The sequence below is a fragment of the Lissotriton vulgaris genome, chromosome 2_1 (assembly GCF_964263255.1).
Source record: "Lissotriton vulgaris chromosome 2_1, aLisVul1.2, whole genome shotgun sequence".
In the NCBI taxonomy this organism is placed as follows: Eukaryota; Metazoa; Chordata; class Amphibia; order Caudata; family Salamandridae; genus Lissotriton; species Lissotriton vulgaris.
Genome location: NC_141687.1, coordinates 393,834,763 through 393,849,885, shown reverse-complemented (window position 1 = coordinate 393,849,885; position 15,123 = coordinate 393,834,763). Strand labels below are relative to the sequence as shown.

The following is a 15,123-nucleotide window of genomic DNA, read 5'->3' as shown; positions in this document are numbered from 1 at the left end:
AAAGTAAGCACCAAACTACGTGACATGCTAGGTATCAGGATACAGTGAGAGAAATATTGCCTCTCAGCTGGAAATGGTATAGTCCAAAGCTGTTTTTAATATAAAAACAGGGCTTTCGTGGTCATATCACTGAAAATTCAAGATTTAAAAAAATATTATTGTCTACAGGTGCTTGTGGAAGACAATTTCTATGGACTGGAAGCAAGAGAATGCTAAAGTGATTCTGGTATTTACTGACCTCTGCTGGTCGTTTTCTATCAAGAATGTTAAATAGAGGCAGTTACCAGAAAAAAAAGAAAGTCCCACAGCAGAAAGCAATTCTGGTATTTTACTGACCTCTACTGAGGTTTTCTATCAAGACAGTTAAATACAGGCAGTTGAACAAGCAGAAAGCAATTCTGTATTTTACTGACCTCTATTGGTCGTTTTCTATCAAGACAGTTAAATAGACGCAGTTGAACATAAAAAAAGTCCCTAAGCGAAAGCAGACAAGAGCCCACAAATGAATGAATGACCCGTACTTGTATAGTACACAGCCACTCCTTCGATAGTGTCCCAACATACACATATAAGTATATAGTAAAGTATATACAAGAGGTCTTGAATGCTTGACCTAAAAAGCAGTTAGCAAAAGCATACAGCTGTAGCTGCTGCAGACGTTGGCTGGTTGCAAATTTATATACAAGAAGTCTTGAATGGGCGTGGCTTGGGCGCCGATGGCGATGGTCGCCTGAGAGCTCGGCTCCGGGACTGAGCCCGTGATTATCCTGTAAATCGGAGGCTGCGGGGCACCCCGGACCCCGCATTCTGCTGAACGGACCGACGACGACCTGCCAGGGCCCTTGGTGTGGCTCGGACGAGTGGTGATCCGGCGTAAAACCGAAGTTTGCGGAGTTGCGGAGTGCGACCCAACATGGCGCCCGGACTTCATTGTCCCCCTAGCCGGATCCATTGAACTGGAGGAGCGTCGCTAGCGGCGTCTCGCCCCCGGCTTTGCCATCCCCTGCTGATTTGTGCACTAGATATCGGTCGGATCGGACTTTCTACAACGAGAATGCACTCGGTTGGGTGACCGGGCGGATGCCCATGTTATAGTGGATCCCGTGAGCGGACGTCTGGTGAACCAGGCGGTGGCCACACTCACGACACCGCACCTAGCTACATTTTCCTGGCCAGTCCACTTCCATGGGAGGCGCGACACTCTGGCGCCACAAATCGTCCGGTGGAGTTGGTGACCCTCACCCCGGGACTTTAGCGGCTGTGCGGGCCTGCCCGACCTGGCGGCGGTTGTCTCCGCCCCCTTATCGGTGCCCTCGGACGCCGTGGTGGTGGCGCGAGCCGAAGCGGAGAAGTTCCCACAGGCCCTGGAGAAGGAGGTCTCCGATACTCGACTTAAGATCCAGTAACCGGGAGGGTCGCGGTCGGCATCTGCTCCCGGAGACGCCTGCTCCTGGACCATCACGGAGTGCCCCCGGCGACATGGGGAAACCTAGAGGAGCCAAGGGGACTACCCCAACCGTCTCAGACTCGGAGACCCAGGACAAAGAGGAACATGGGGACCCAAAGAGTTCTGGTGGTGCATCGATGCAACAGCAGTTCGACCGCGTCCTGGAGGCGATAGCGACCACGCGATCGGCCCTCCAACAGGACATTGCCCAGGTGGCGACGAGCCTTGGTCTCCTTAGAGCGGACCACGGCAAACTTTCGGACCGGGTCAAGGAGGTGGAGAGCTCGGTGAAAACCTTGGAGCCGGCGCAGCGAACCTTGGCTGCGACTATGAAGGATGCCTTATCCCGGATTGCGACCCTAGAGCAGAGAGCGGAAGATGCGGAAGGCCGCAACAGGAGGAACAACATCCGTGTGGTGGGCCTTCCGGAAAAGATCGAGGATGGCGACATGGTGGCATACTTGGAGGCCTGGCTCCGTGACACGGTGGCCCCGGAGGGGCTATCCTCCTTCTACACCTTGGAGCGTGCCCACAGAGTCCCGGCGCGGCCACCGCAGCAGGGACGTGCCCCGAGACCAGTGGTGGCGCGGTTATTACACTTTCGGGACAGAGACTTAATCCTCAATGCCGCCAGGCATAATGGTCCATTCAAAGTGGCGAACAGTCAGGTGAACATCTTCCCGGATTACACCTACGAAACTCAACGCAGGCGGTTCTCCTTCCTGGCGGTCAAGCGCGAGCTCAGGAGCGAGGGCATCCAGTACTCGCTCCTCTATCCTGCTAGGCTCCGCATCATTGTCGATGACAAGACTCAATTCTTCGACACCCCGGAGGATGTCTGTGCCTGGCTCGAGCTTTACAGAGCAGGGAAAGATGGCTTCGGCTCCTCATCCCAACAGGCGGAGGAGCCGGAACAGAGACGGCGATCCAGGAGGATTAGGAATCGCCGCGGCCGCTCAGGGGGGCCCTCAACTGCAGAGACGTCGACGGAGCGGAGGGGAGTGCTGGAGGTGTTATCTGAGTTGTCTGGCGCACGGGACGATGCCATTGAAGAGGAAGCGGACCCGGGTGACGAGGGGGCACCATCGGACTCCGAGGACTCAGTGACTGATAGCGCCCATACACCGGTGATCACACCGAAGTCGGTGGAAGACCTTCTGGATGGACAGGGGTAACGGGGTGAGCTACCTCATTTTGGGAGGGGGCCCGGCAGGGGGGAGGCGGTTGCCGTCAATTGATGCTGACAACGAGGGCGGGGAGGGTGGGGTGCCCCTGTTTTTGCCCCGAGGGTCTTTGGTACTGTTTTGGGCTTGTTTAGTCCTGGTAGCCTGAGCGTCGAGGGCCCACTGCCTCCGCCCGGCCCGCACCTGGCCCTTAAGGCCTTCCTACGGTGGCGACCGCAGGATTAGTAGGGGTTATTGGGTTGTTGGAGGGCAAGGTTTGGATGGGATCTGGATGGTGCTGTTTGGGTCCTGTTCTGGGGAGGGTGGGTGGGGGTTTGGTTCGTTCTTGGGTTGTTTGGCCTTGGTTGGGGAAAATGGCCGCCATCAGTGCTGGGATGAATGATGTACTTTTTTTGTGGGGACCCGGATGGGGAGACTGTGCGAGAACAATATGGGACAATGGCTGATGTTGCTAATTTGAAATGTGTTACTTGGAACGTGAGGGGGCTTCATACTATGTCCAGGCGCCACAAAGTCCACGCTTATTTAGTGCGTAGGGGAGTGCAAATGGCGCTGCTGCAGGAAACTCATCTGAACAAGGCGGAAGGGGCGGCGCTACAGCGTAGATGGAGGGGGCAGGTCTTCTACACATCGTACTCCGCGTATGCCAGGGGGGCGCTAATATGGGTTAGAGCTGGGGTCCCCTTCCAGGTCATGAAAACAGTGATAGATCCAGAGGGGCGTTACGTGGCCATTTCGGGCACTTTAGGAGGGAGGGACTTGAACGTTTGCTGTGTGTACGCTCCTAATATAGACCAGACTGCCTTCCTTTCCAGGTTATCGGGCTCGTTGGCCCACTTCTTCTCCGGGCCCCTTTTGCTTGGGGGAGATTTCAACTCAGTAGTGGACGTAGACACTGACCGCTCACATCCACCCCTTCCCGATTCTCCGGTTCGTCGCACGGCTAAGGGTCGTAAGGATTGGCAGACCCACTGGGGTCTGACGGATATCTGGAGGGCGCACCACCCCACATCTAGGGACTATTCATACTTCTCGAGCCTACATGAGTTGCATGTCAGACTGGATGGATTTCTTGGCTCGCCCGAACTGGTTTCGGCAGCGGTCCGATCTGAGTACTTGTCCAGAACCATTTCAGACCATAACCCCCTCCTGCTGGACCTTCGCTGGCTCCCCGGGGCGCCGGCGGTGCCCACCTGGAAGTTACGACCCGAGATTCTTGAGGACAGTGTTTTCAGGGCGGACCTGGGGGATAAGGTATCGGAATATTTTGCGTCCAACAGCGGCACCGCGAGTACAAGAGCGTTAGAGTGGGACGCTTTTAAGGTAGTGGTGAGGGGTTACTGCATCTCTAAAAAAGTGGGCATGAGGCGAGTTATCCTAGCTGACTTAGATGCAGCGGACCGGAAACTCCGCGAGCTGGAAATTCGCCGCCCCGGGCGCCCAGAATTACAGGTACACACGGCGGAGGCGAGGGAGAAGGTGGCGGCGGAGGTCGAACGGCTTCGCTGTTTTGACTACAAGGCCTACACGGTCCGGTCCATCGCGGAGGGGGACAGATCGAGCGCGTTGTTGGCATGGCTGGCCAACCCTACGCGTCAGTCCTCATTGACGACAAGTATGCGTAAGGCGGACGGAACCGAGGTATACACTCAACCGGAGATTCTCAGCTGCTTCCGGCATTATTACGAAAGTTTGTACCGCAGTCGCTCCGCCCGAGACCCTGACCGGCTCGATAATTATCTACGCCCACTGGAGCTCCAAACAGTGAAGCGCGAAGTGGCGAAAGCCCTGGGGTCCGACATAGAATTGGGGGAGATCCGCGGTGCCATTAAACGGATGGCGAGAAATAAGACCCCGGGCCTGGACGGCCTGCCCGTGGAGTTTTATGCAGCTTATGCTGACCTCCTAGCCCCTAGGTTATTGGTGGTCTACAGAGAGGCGAAGAGGCTGGGGCGGCTCCCGAGCTCGATGTGTGAGGCGTTGGTGGTTCCTCTCCTCAAACCAGGAAGGGACTCGTCAGACCCGGGGTCTTACCGTCCCTTATCGATGCTGACGGTGGACTATAAAATACTGAGCAGTATCTTGGCCTCGAGGCTGCTGGGACACATGAGTTCCCTCGTGCATGAGGACCAAGCAGGTTTTATCCCAAGGCGTAACACGACTATGAACATTCGCAGGTTGTTCCGTTTGCTAGGGGAACTGTTTGTGGATGCCCCGTCCCCGGTTGTCTTATCGGTGGACCTAGAGAAGGCTTTTGATAGCCTGGAGTGGGACTACCTTTGCACGGTGCTGCGGAGATTCGGCCTCGGTGAGGGCTTCATCAGATGGACCGCGGTTCTCTATGCCTCTGCATCGGCCAGGGTCCGGGCGGGACCACTGATTTCCTCGCAATATCCGGTAGAACGAGGCAGGGGTGTTCGTTGTCCCCACTTCTCTTTGCGCTGGCGGTGGAACCACTCGCGCTGCATCTTCGATCGGGAGCCCACTATATGGGCCTGTGGACGCCTTCGGGCCCGCACTATGTTTCGCTGTATGCAGACGATCTGTTGCTCTTACTAGAGGACCCGCTCGACGCTTTACATGGAGCGGCGACGGCGCTCACGGAGTTTGGGGAGGTTTCGGGCCTCCGGGTGAATTGGTCCAAGACCTGTCTTTTCCCGGTTCGTAAGGGTGCCCCCGCCCCTACTCTAAGTAGGGAGATTAGATGGGAACCCGACTGCTTTAAGTACCTGGGGGTATTCGTCTATCACGACCCATCCGACCTCCTGGATGGGAACATTGCCCGCAGCACTCGAGCACTTCGAGGCTGCATGGACTTCTGGGCCACGCTGCCGCTCTCGGTGGCGGGACGGATCGCTCTGCTTAAAATGGTGGCGCTTCCCAGGCTCTTATATTATTTCCGGACACTACCGATCTGGGTCCCACCGGCCACGTTTCGACTATTACGATCTATGGTGGTCGGATTCCTCTGGGGCTCGGGCCGCCGTCGGGTGGCCCTCAAGACCCTGATGAGGCCGAAAGATGAGGGGGGGCTTGCGGTGCCAGACTTTGAAAAGTATTATCTGGCGGCGCAGCTCCAGACCTTCACCCAGGAGATCGCCCGGGAATTCCGGGGCCCGGAAGACAGAAGGGGGACGGGCATGGCCAGGCATGTTCTCTCCTTCATAGCGCTGCGACAACGTTTGGCCCTGCGGGATTTGTCGTTGGAGGAGCGGACCGTCCGCCTGTGTTGGAATCGGGCTCACGCCCGAGGCCATCTGAGAACACCGTATGCGCCCGAAATACCTTTGGGGATGCTGACGGCCCTCCCCCATGGAGGCGATTGGTCACGATTGGCGGCCTGGGAGGACGCCGGCTTACAGCTGGTTGGGGATCTGTATGAGGACGGGGCGCTCTTGCCCTTCCAGGATCTTATCGACCGCTTCGAGATCCCCCGTGGTGACTTTCTGTTGCACTCGGCCATTGTTCGAGCGATCCAGGCACACTGGAAGAGCGGGCAGGAGGAACCCGCCTTATCTCCGGTGTGCCAATACGTGATGATGTCTGCGGGCACGGTGAAGGCGGTCACTTGCCTTTACGGCAGATTGATCAACGAAGGGTTGGCTCCTCTCACTACTTTGAGAAACCGCTGGGAGGAGGACATTGGCAGGGAGATCCCGGAGACGACCTGGTCTCAGTTGGTGCGGCGAGCCTGGAAGGGCACACGCCACGCCCGTTTTCAGCTGGTCCACTATTACGTTCTCCATAGAGCATATCTGACCCCAGTGAAAATTAAGCGATATTTTGCCACGAATTCGGCGGATTGCCCTAGGTGCCCGGCTCAGGAGGCGGACCTCCTCCACATGTTATGGGCCTGCCCGGGATTATCATCCTACTGGGTGGAAGTGGGGAAGACCCTGGAGGAGGTGACGGGGAGATCCTTATCATTTGATGCGGCGGTGGGACTCCTACACTGGTTCCCTCATACCCCCAAGAATAAAATCTCCAGCAAATTTATCGACCTAGGGCTCCTTCTTGCTAAGCGAGAGGTGACCAGGAACTGGAAGGCACGAGTTGGTCCGACAGGAAGTCGATGGCACAGCGAGCTCTTGAAGTGGGCGGCGGGGGAGAGCACCCTGAGATACCAACTGGCTTGGAGGCAGCGTAATGAGAAGGCGCAGGAGACAGCGTTGGAGTGGGAAATGTTAGTGCAGGCCCTCAGGGATTATTGCGCCCCCAGCGACTCTGAAGGTGAAGAAGCGACTCGCCCCGAGTCCCATTAAAACATTTGCACTATTAGTCCTGTTGCTTTCCCCGTGGGTCCCATAGCAGATCCTGTTGCGGTTGTTCTCAGGCGCTGATGGCGGGGTTGGGTGGGATTTACTTTGGTTAGTAGTATTTTGAGGGTGGGGGTTTTTCTTTTGGGTTTATAGGCTTGTTTGGAAAAGCAGATGACGGACAGTAGATCATCCGGACCAGCTCTGACATCCTTCTGAGCCCCCATTGAATTTCGCCGCCCGACCCCAGGGTTGTGGGCCGGAAGGCTGTGTACGGAACTTACGGTGCGGGGACAGAGGGTTGTATTTCGCTGATATTGCTTGTGTTATAATGCTGGTCGATTTTGTAACGATTTACTAATTCCTGCAATAAAAATATATTTAAAAAAAAAAAAAAAAAAAAGAAGTCTTGAATGCTCGCTCTAAAAAGAATTTAGTAAAAGCATATAGCTGTAGCTGTAGCTGCTGCTGACACTGGCTGGTTGCAAATTATCTGTTCATAATTTGATGCGGGCCTAGGTTTGATTTCACAGGCACTGTGCCAACTTGTTCAGGGCAAAGGCAGCAAATTGATGGCAAATGTCTGGGTGTAACAGTCAGACAGACTTGATATGGGCAAGGCAGGCTTCTGAAAGTCTGCCGCCCTGTAAAAGCGCCTAGAGATCATTATTTATTTGCTGTCATTGCCCTGCCAAAATTCACTTTCCTCACTCAGGGATTTTCGTTTCGCTGCGTTAAAAAAGGATGACTGGTTTGTCAACAACCTACTTGGAAAAAGGCCATGTATCAAACCCGGAGTTCAAGTGACCTGTGTTAAAAACCAGGGTTAGTGCCACATTTAAATAATGTTTTCAGCGAAAATGTGGTGCATTTTAACAACCCAAATATTAGTAGAGAGTATATCACTTACTCCTAATTAATAAAATCCATGTACTCCATACTGAGCATCTGGCAATACAAATGTATTTAAATGAGGATAACAGGTTTGTACATGGTCATTTAGATGTACCCTTAACACCCTCACACATAGGGTCAAGAAACACAAACGGGCAAGGAAGGAATGGAGTATTCTGAAGAACATAAATAGGGCGAAGAAATCAGAACTGCGTTGGGAAAGAAGGGCAGAGACACTATCTAGGACACTGGAGACGGGCACGGAGGAGGAAAAGACTAGACATGCTGGGGTATATCCAACCATCCTTTGCTAGGGATAGGGTTATGGCTCTTTCCTGCTCAAGACGGCAGATGATATCCAGCCACACAGCTTTAATCAATCAGGGCTTGTAAAGCACGGCTACTCACCCGTGAGGGTCTCAAGGTACTCAGGCGGGCTGCCGATCTGTCTGAGTGCTGGGGTTCAGTCAGAGCCAGGTCTTGAGATCCTTCCTGAATTGGATCAGCAACGGGGATGGTCTAAGGTGAAGAGGTAGGGTGTTACATGTCTTAGCGGCGGTGTGGGAGAAGGCTCTTCCTCCGGTTCTAGTCTTTTGGATCCAAGGGACGGTGGCATGGGCCAGCTGGGTGGAGTGGAAGTGTCTGGAGGGTACGTGGAAGGAGAGGTGGTGGTTCAGGTATGATGGTCCTGCGTTGTGGAGGGCTTTGTAGGAGTGTATGAGGAGCTTGAAGGAGATTCTTTTGTGGACTGGGAGCAAGTGGAGTTCTGACATGTTATGTAGTTTCGTGAGGCGTTTCTGAGGGATGCCGGCCTAGAGTGCATTGCCGTAGTCGAGTCTGCTGCTGATGAGTGCGTGTGTGACAGTTTACTGGATTTGGTGGGGATCCATCTGAATGTCTTTCGAAGCAGGTGAAGCGTGCGGAAGCATGATGAGGAGACAGCGGTTCATTATGAGCGAGGAGTCCAGTATAATGCTGAGTTTCCATGCGTGGTCTGTGGGGTTTGGCAGGGTTTCGAATGCTGTGGGCCATCAGGAGTCGTCCCAAGCTGAGGGTGTGGATCCCAGGATGAGGACTTCGGTTTTGTCAGAGTTGAGTTTGAGGCAACTGGTTTTCATCCAAATAGCAACTACCTTCATCTGGCTGTGTAAATTGGTTCTGGCAGTTGTGGGTTCGTTGGTGAGGGAGAGGATCAGTTGGGTGTCTTTGGCGTAGGACTATGTTGAGTTTGTAGTTCCTGACAATGGCAGTGAGAGGAGCCATGTAGACGTTGGAGAGGGTGGAGCTCAGCGAGGAGCCCTGGGGGACTATGCAACTGATCTCCGTGGGTTCGGAGAGGAAAATAGGTAGTCTGACTCTGGGTGTTTGACGTGTGAGGGAGGAGTGGATCCAGTCCTGGGCCTTGTTGCGGATTCTGGCACTGTGGAGTCTCATGATTAGGGTGTGGTGGGAGACGGTGTTGAAGGAGGCTGAGAGATCCAGAAAGATGAGGACTGCAGTTTTGCCTCGGTCGAGGAGGGAGCGGATGTCGTTGGTGGCGGCGAGAAGTGCAATCTCAGTGCTGTGGTTACAGACGGCGTGGCATCTGGAGTTGCTTCTAAGCCTGACTGGGAGATGTCCAGGATATGGGTTGCTTTGATGGACTCCGATTTGGGCACTGATGTCCTTCTCGCTGACCTTGGCTGGGAAGGGGAACAGGGAGATGGGTCTGAAGTTCTTGAGGTCCGTCGGGTCGGCGGAAGGTTTCTTTAGCAGAGGGTTGATCTCAGCATGTTACCAGTCGTCAGGGAAAGTGGCCGACTCGATGGAGCAGTTGATGTGCGACAGAGCTCAGGGGTGATGGCTGCTCTATGAAAGATGTGGTGCGGGCAAGGGTCTGAGGGGGCTTTGGAGTGGATACTGTCCATGGTCTTGAGAGTGTCTTCTGTGGTAAGTGGGATCCAGTTGGGCAGGAGCTGTTGGGGTGTGTTGTGGTTGGGTGAGGTGGTGTAAGGGTTGGTAGGAGGGTCTTGGAGGTCGAATCTATTGTAGATCTGCCTTATCTTGTGGTGGAAGAAGGCGCAAAGTTTGTCACAGAGGTCTTTGAAGGGTGGGAAGTCCGTGGTTTCGCTGGTGGGGCTGGTAAACTCCTTAACAATAGCGAAGAGTTCTTTACTGTTGTGTGCATTGACGTTTATTCTGTCCTGGAGGGATGATTTCTTTGTAGTTTTCAGGAGGAGGTGGTGTGCAGTGATCTCCGCTTTCAAGGTTGTGCGGGTTTCTGGGGCTTTGTTGTTCCTCCATTTCTTCTCTTGTTGTCGGATTCGTGGAGGGCGGGAGTGAACCAGCTGGCTTTCGTGGAGAGTTGCTTGCCGGGTGCCTACTTGAGGGGTGACATAGTGTCTGAGTAGTTGGAGATCCATTGGTGGAGCTTGCGTGCTGTGGTATGGGCGTCGGCAGTGTGGTAGTGCTGAGGGAGGCAGTGAGCTGTTTTTCAGTGACCTTGTTTCAGCTACGGCGGGGAAGGCGATGATGTACGGTGGGTTTAGTGAAGGTGAAGTGCATGTAGCAGTGGTCGGCCCAGAGGACTTCGCTGGTGCGGCTGTAAGTGATGTTTCCGCTAGTGGAGAATATGGGATCGAGCGTGTGTCCAGCTGCATGGGTTGGAGCATGGACTAGCTGCTAGAGTCCTACCTTGGCGAGGATCTCCAGAAGGGATGCAGTGTTCTGGTCATTGGGGTTGAGTTGAGGTCAACGAGTAGGATGCAATCAGCGGATGCGAGAGCCTGAGGGGCGAGGATGCCGATGGCTTCGGTGAAGAGCAGGTGGGGTCCCGGTGGTCTGTGGACGAGGATGCCGCTGAGGGTGGTGTTGGGGTGGGTGTGGATCTGGAAGTGGAAGTGTTCCATTTTGTTGCTGGGTCGTCCGAGTGCATGGTCAGGCGGCGGGTGTTTTTTTGGACGATGGCGGTCCTTGCAGGTGATCTTGTATCCTTTGAGGAAGGCGGTGGCGATGTACAGGCCAGAGCTGGGGTTTGTCCAAGTTTCCAAAGTTTCCAAGAGGAAAGCGATGTTGGAGAGACATGACCGAAAAGGTCCCAGATTTCTGTGGTGTGTTTGTGGAGGGAGCGCACATTGAGGAGAATGCAGCTGAGCCGGTCGGGTCCGCTGTTGGCCAGTGGGGGGAGGAGGTGGGACAGGATGCAGCTGCAGTGTCTGCAGTAGAAGGGTCATTGGGTGTCCTACGTCGAAGCGAGGTAGCAGACGGCGTGGCGTCTGGAGTTGAGGGCGAGGAGGGTGCTGGCGTTGTAGCGGTGAAAGGTCCGAGGACCAAAGTCTGTGGCGTTGGGCACAGTCCAGGTGCAGTCGGGTGCCCCAGCTGTGCAGTGGCTGCCATTGAGTAGTGTGTGAGGGGGCTGGACTGCTGAAAGGTGTAAAACATGGGAACGGGAAAGTGGCACTGGAAGGGGGTGGGCCGTGGGGGACCGCAGTAGAGGGGCAAGTGTGGCAAAGGGCACCAAGAAGAAAACAAAGAAAATGTACAAAGAAGTACAAGAAGGGTGAAAGGGACAAAAAGAAACAAAAGAAAAAGCCGGAAAACGCAGAAAAAAAAGAGACAGAGCGCAGTCCAGCATCAGAGCAGTGCTGCTCTACCACTAGACCACCAGGGATGAGGCGCAGGTGGGTGCCTGCGGGTGGAGGAGAGCCTCAAACCACTGACCCGAGGGTCAGTAGATCAGCAGCAGGGAGCTCTGGGGCAGCAGCTACAAATGGAGCTGCGCAGCAAAGGGAGTAATCCATTAAAAGTCAGCTCACATTCTGCTGCTGAGGTTTATGTAAATAGGGTTGCATCCTCCAGCATGCCTAAAACTTCCTTCCAGACATTACCCCTTGTTTTTGTTGTGCATGTGAGAGGTCAGGATAAGGAGAATGGGGCACCATAAGTAACTTATTTGCCAACAAAAGATACCATTAGGTGTGCAAGAGAATCCGACATTGCTAGGCATACATTTTATTCTGGAGGACATTGGTTCCCAATAAACGATCAATCCATAAAAAGATTTCCAAATGGACTTTAATCAAAGTAGATAAAAATGAAACAGGCGTTAAAAACAACAACGCAGTGGGTGCTTAGTGCGGAAAAGTGTGCAATTCCCTCTTATAAGAGATACACACAAGTGATAAATCGTGATCACTATGTGCATTAGTAGAACAAGAATTGCATGAGCCGTTAATGTAATACAGAGTCCATAGTGTCTATAGTTGACAAAGTTTCTATTCCTGTGAGAATCTCGAGATCATCATCAGGACACGAGAGGCTAGAGGAGCCTGAGAAAGAACTTGAAGGGGGGACACAAAGGCCTAGAGGAAATGATACCATGAAGTGTAACTAAAGGAGAGGCCAGCAAAGTGACTGCTGAGTGCGCGGGCAGGAACGATACGAAACCCGGAATTGAAGAGACCGACTTGGGAGTATATGGTCCACTCGACGAGAGACATGTATTCTTGAATCAAAATCAAGCCTGCTCGTATACTTCTAACACCGCCCTCCCCCTTGGACTCAAATAGTCCATTTCTATAGAACTGTGTCGACATCTCTTGTTGGATTTAATGTATTGCTAGCACACCACCACCTTGTTGTATTTAAGGGAATGCTAGCACACCACCACCTTGTTGGACTTAATGGAATACTAGCATATCACCACACTGCTGGATTTAACATAATGCTATCATACCACCGCCTTGTTGGACTTAATGGAATGCTAGCTCACCAACACCTTGTTGGATTTAACGGAATGCTAGCACACCACCACCTTGTTGCATTTAGGTTTAAAGCATTTTATTAAAACATAAAAAACATGGGGAAGGGAAGTAGGAGGTCAAGTTTACATACAGTGCAAAAAGAGACATGTTGCAGCAATTCTGGCGGAAAGTGGGGAGGTCGGTAGTCCCGGAGGGGAAAAGAGGCATATGCTATAAGGCAACAAGGTAGTGCGAAAAACCCTCCAGAAGTCCCCAACCTCCCAATCAAAGCTAAGCATGAGTAGCGTCCCGCAACACAGCGAAAACAACACAGTCCCTCTAAGCCCCCCGTCCCCAGAAAAGGAAAAAGAAGAAAACAATACCCCAACATCCCCGTCCAATAGCCCGTTGTAGAAACATTCACCCCAAGCCGCCTACCCCCAACCCCCAGTCCCCCTGATCCCATCCCTCTTAATCCGCTGGAGCCTCCGGCGGCGTCAGCCTGAGAAGGCGCAGATATCTCGGACATGTGAGCTCGCGAAATTCCGTGGACAGCAGTGCCAAGAAAGGGTGACAGAGCTCCTCGAACTGGTCTACATTTCCAGCCACAGTGAGCGACATCTTCTCCATACCCAGTACTTGCCAGAGTCTATGTAACCAGCCAGTGATAGAGGGGGCAGTGGGGGTGCGCCAGTGTACAAGGATATTTTGAACCGCTGAGCCTAGCGCAATAGCAATCTGCCTACCCCTGCGGGACTTCAGCGGGTACATCAAGTCGTTGGGAAGGCCTAGCAGGACGTATGCTGGGAAGCGCGGGAGCTCAACCTCAAAGTGCCTGTCCACCTCATCTAAGACCTCCTTCCAATAAGCAGACAGCACCGGGCACCCCCAGAGAATGTGCGATAGAGTACCGTCCTGTCGGCAGCCGCGCCAGCAACCCTTGTCTGTGAGTTTGTGCATCTCGTAGAGCCTCTCCGGGGTGTAATACCAGTAGGTGGACACCTTGGTGAAGGTCTCCGTCAGCCCAGTGTGATACGCAGAGTGCCTCGCCCGATATGCGATCTTGTCCCACTCCTTGTGGCTCAGGGTTCTGCCCAGCTCCCTGTGCCAGCGCTCCCTCCCCGGGTTGTGGTAATGAAACGGCGGGGGTTGGAGAAATTTATACAGATCGGTGATAAGCTTGGCGTCCGAGGTCCGAGTCACCAGCCACCGCTCGTAAGGTGTGATTTGACGGGCTGCGACGTCGCGTACTTGGGGCTGGAGGGCCCAGTGACAGACCTGCATATAACGCAGTCTGTCCACCTCCGTCAGACCAAATTCCTGTCGGAGTTGTTGGAAAGGGAGCACGCCCTCTGGCCCGTAAATCTGAAAGAGCACCCTGCAAACCCGCACTCACCCAGTGAGAAAAAGCTCCCGGTTCTAGGCCCGGAGTAAAGTCTGGGTTACCAACTATGGGTGTAAACGGTGATGGGAAAGTGGTTAGTTCGCGGAGCTCACAAACCGCATCCCACACTCGCAGTGGGACCTGGGTGACAAAGGAGGCGTAGAGATTAGCCGGGCGATGTGCGCGCCGCAGGAATGGAACCTCTTGAAGGGTGCGACCTGCAACCGCCTGGTCCTGAAAGAGCCAGTGCTTGTCCGACTCCCACCTGCTCCATTCCACCAAATACCGGAGTTGCGCCGCTTGAAAATACTTCCGGAGGTCCGGAACACCGAGACCCCCCGCCTCCGGGGCAAGCGTGGAAAGAACCCGCTTCATCCGAGGCTTGCGGCCCTGCCACACGAAACGGGAGATGTCAGCCTGCGCTTGCTGTATCCAACCCACAGGGGGCTGGAGAGGTAGTGCGCGAAAAAGATACAAGATCTGAGGCAGTACCGTCATCTTCACCGCTGCGATACGACCCAGCCACGAGAGCAGGCCCTTGCCCCATCGGCCGAGTTCCTCCTTAATCTTCTTGCTAAGGGAGGAATAGTTGGCTTTGACCATTTCAGGCAGCGAAGGTGCAAGCAGGATCCCCAGGTACGGCACCGTGGAAGAGGACCACTGCATAGGGAAAAGACGCTGGAGGTCTCGCCTGGTGTCCGCGGAGAGCGACACATCCAGGGCAGCCGATTTGGACATGTTCATTTTAAATCCGGCCACGCGTGCAAAGGCATTCAGTTCCTGGACACAAGCAGGGAGCGACCGCCTGGGGTCATCCAGGGTCAGCAGGACATCGTCCGCATATAGGCTGACGACAGTATGGGTGTACTGACCCATCTTAACCCCAATAGCGTCCGGATTGTCGCGAATCCTCTGGGCGAACGGCTCCATATAGAGGGCGAACAAGAGCGGTGAGAGGGGGCAGCCCTGTCTCGTACCACGCTCAATGGCAAAACTACTAGAGCTGTGTCCGTTGACTCGCACCGATGCTGACGGTCTCTTATAACAATTGAAGACCATGGTGCAGAACTTCTCGCCGATCCCCAGTTTCCCGAGAACCAGCTCAAGGTACGGCCAATGAACCCTATCAAAGGCCTTCTCCGCATCGACCGACAGTAACATCCGTTCCCCCGGGACGCGTGAGGCCTTTTCTAACACGTGCGTCACCCTCTTGGTGTTGTCGACTGTCTGCCTACCG

The 15,123-nt window shown here is 54.1% G+C and overlaps 1 protein-coding gene across 1 annotated transcript in view; it reads right to left on the bottom strand.

The window, feature by feature from the left end:
- The window catches only part of STRADB (STE20 related adaptor beta), a 212,499-nt gene that overhangs the window by 105,346 nt on the left and 92,030 nt on the right, over positions 1–15,123 (bottom strand). The gene's annotated exons all lie outside the window — the stretch shown is intronic.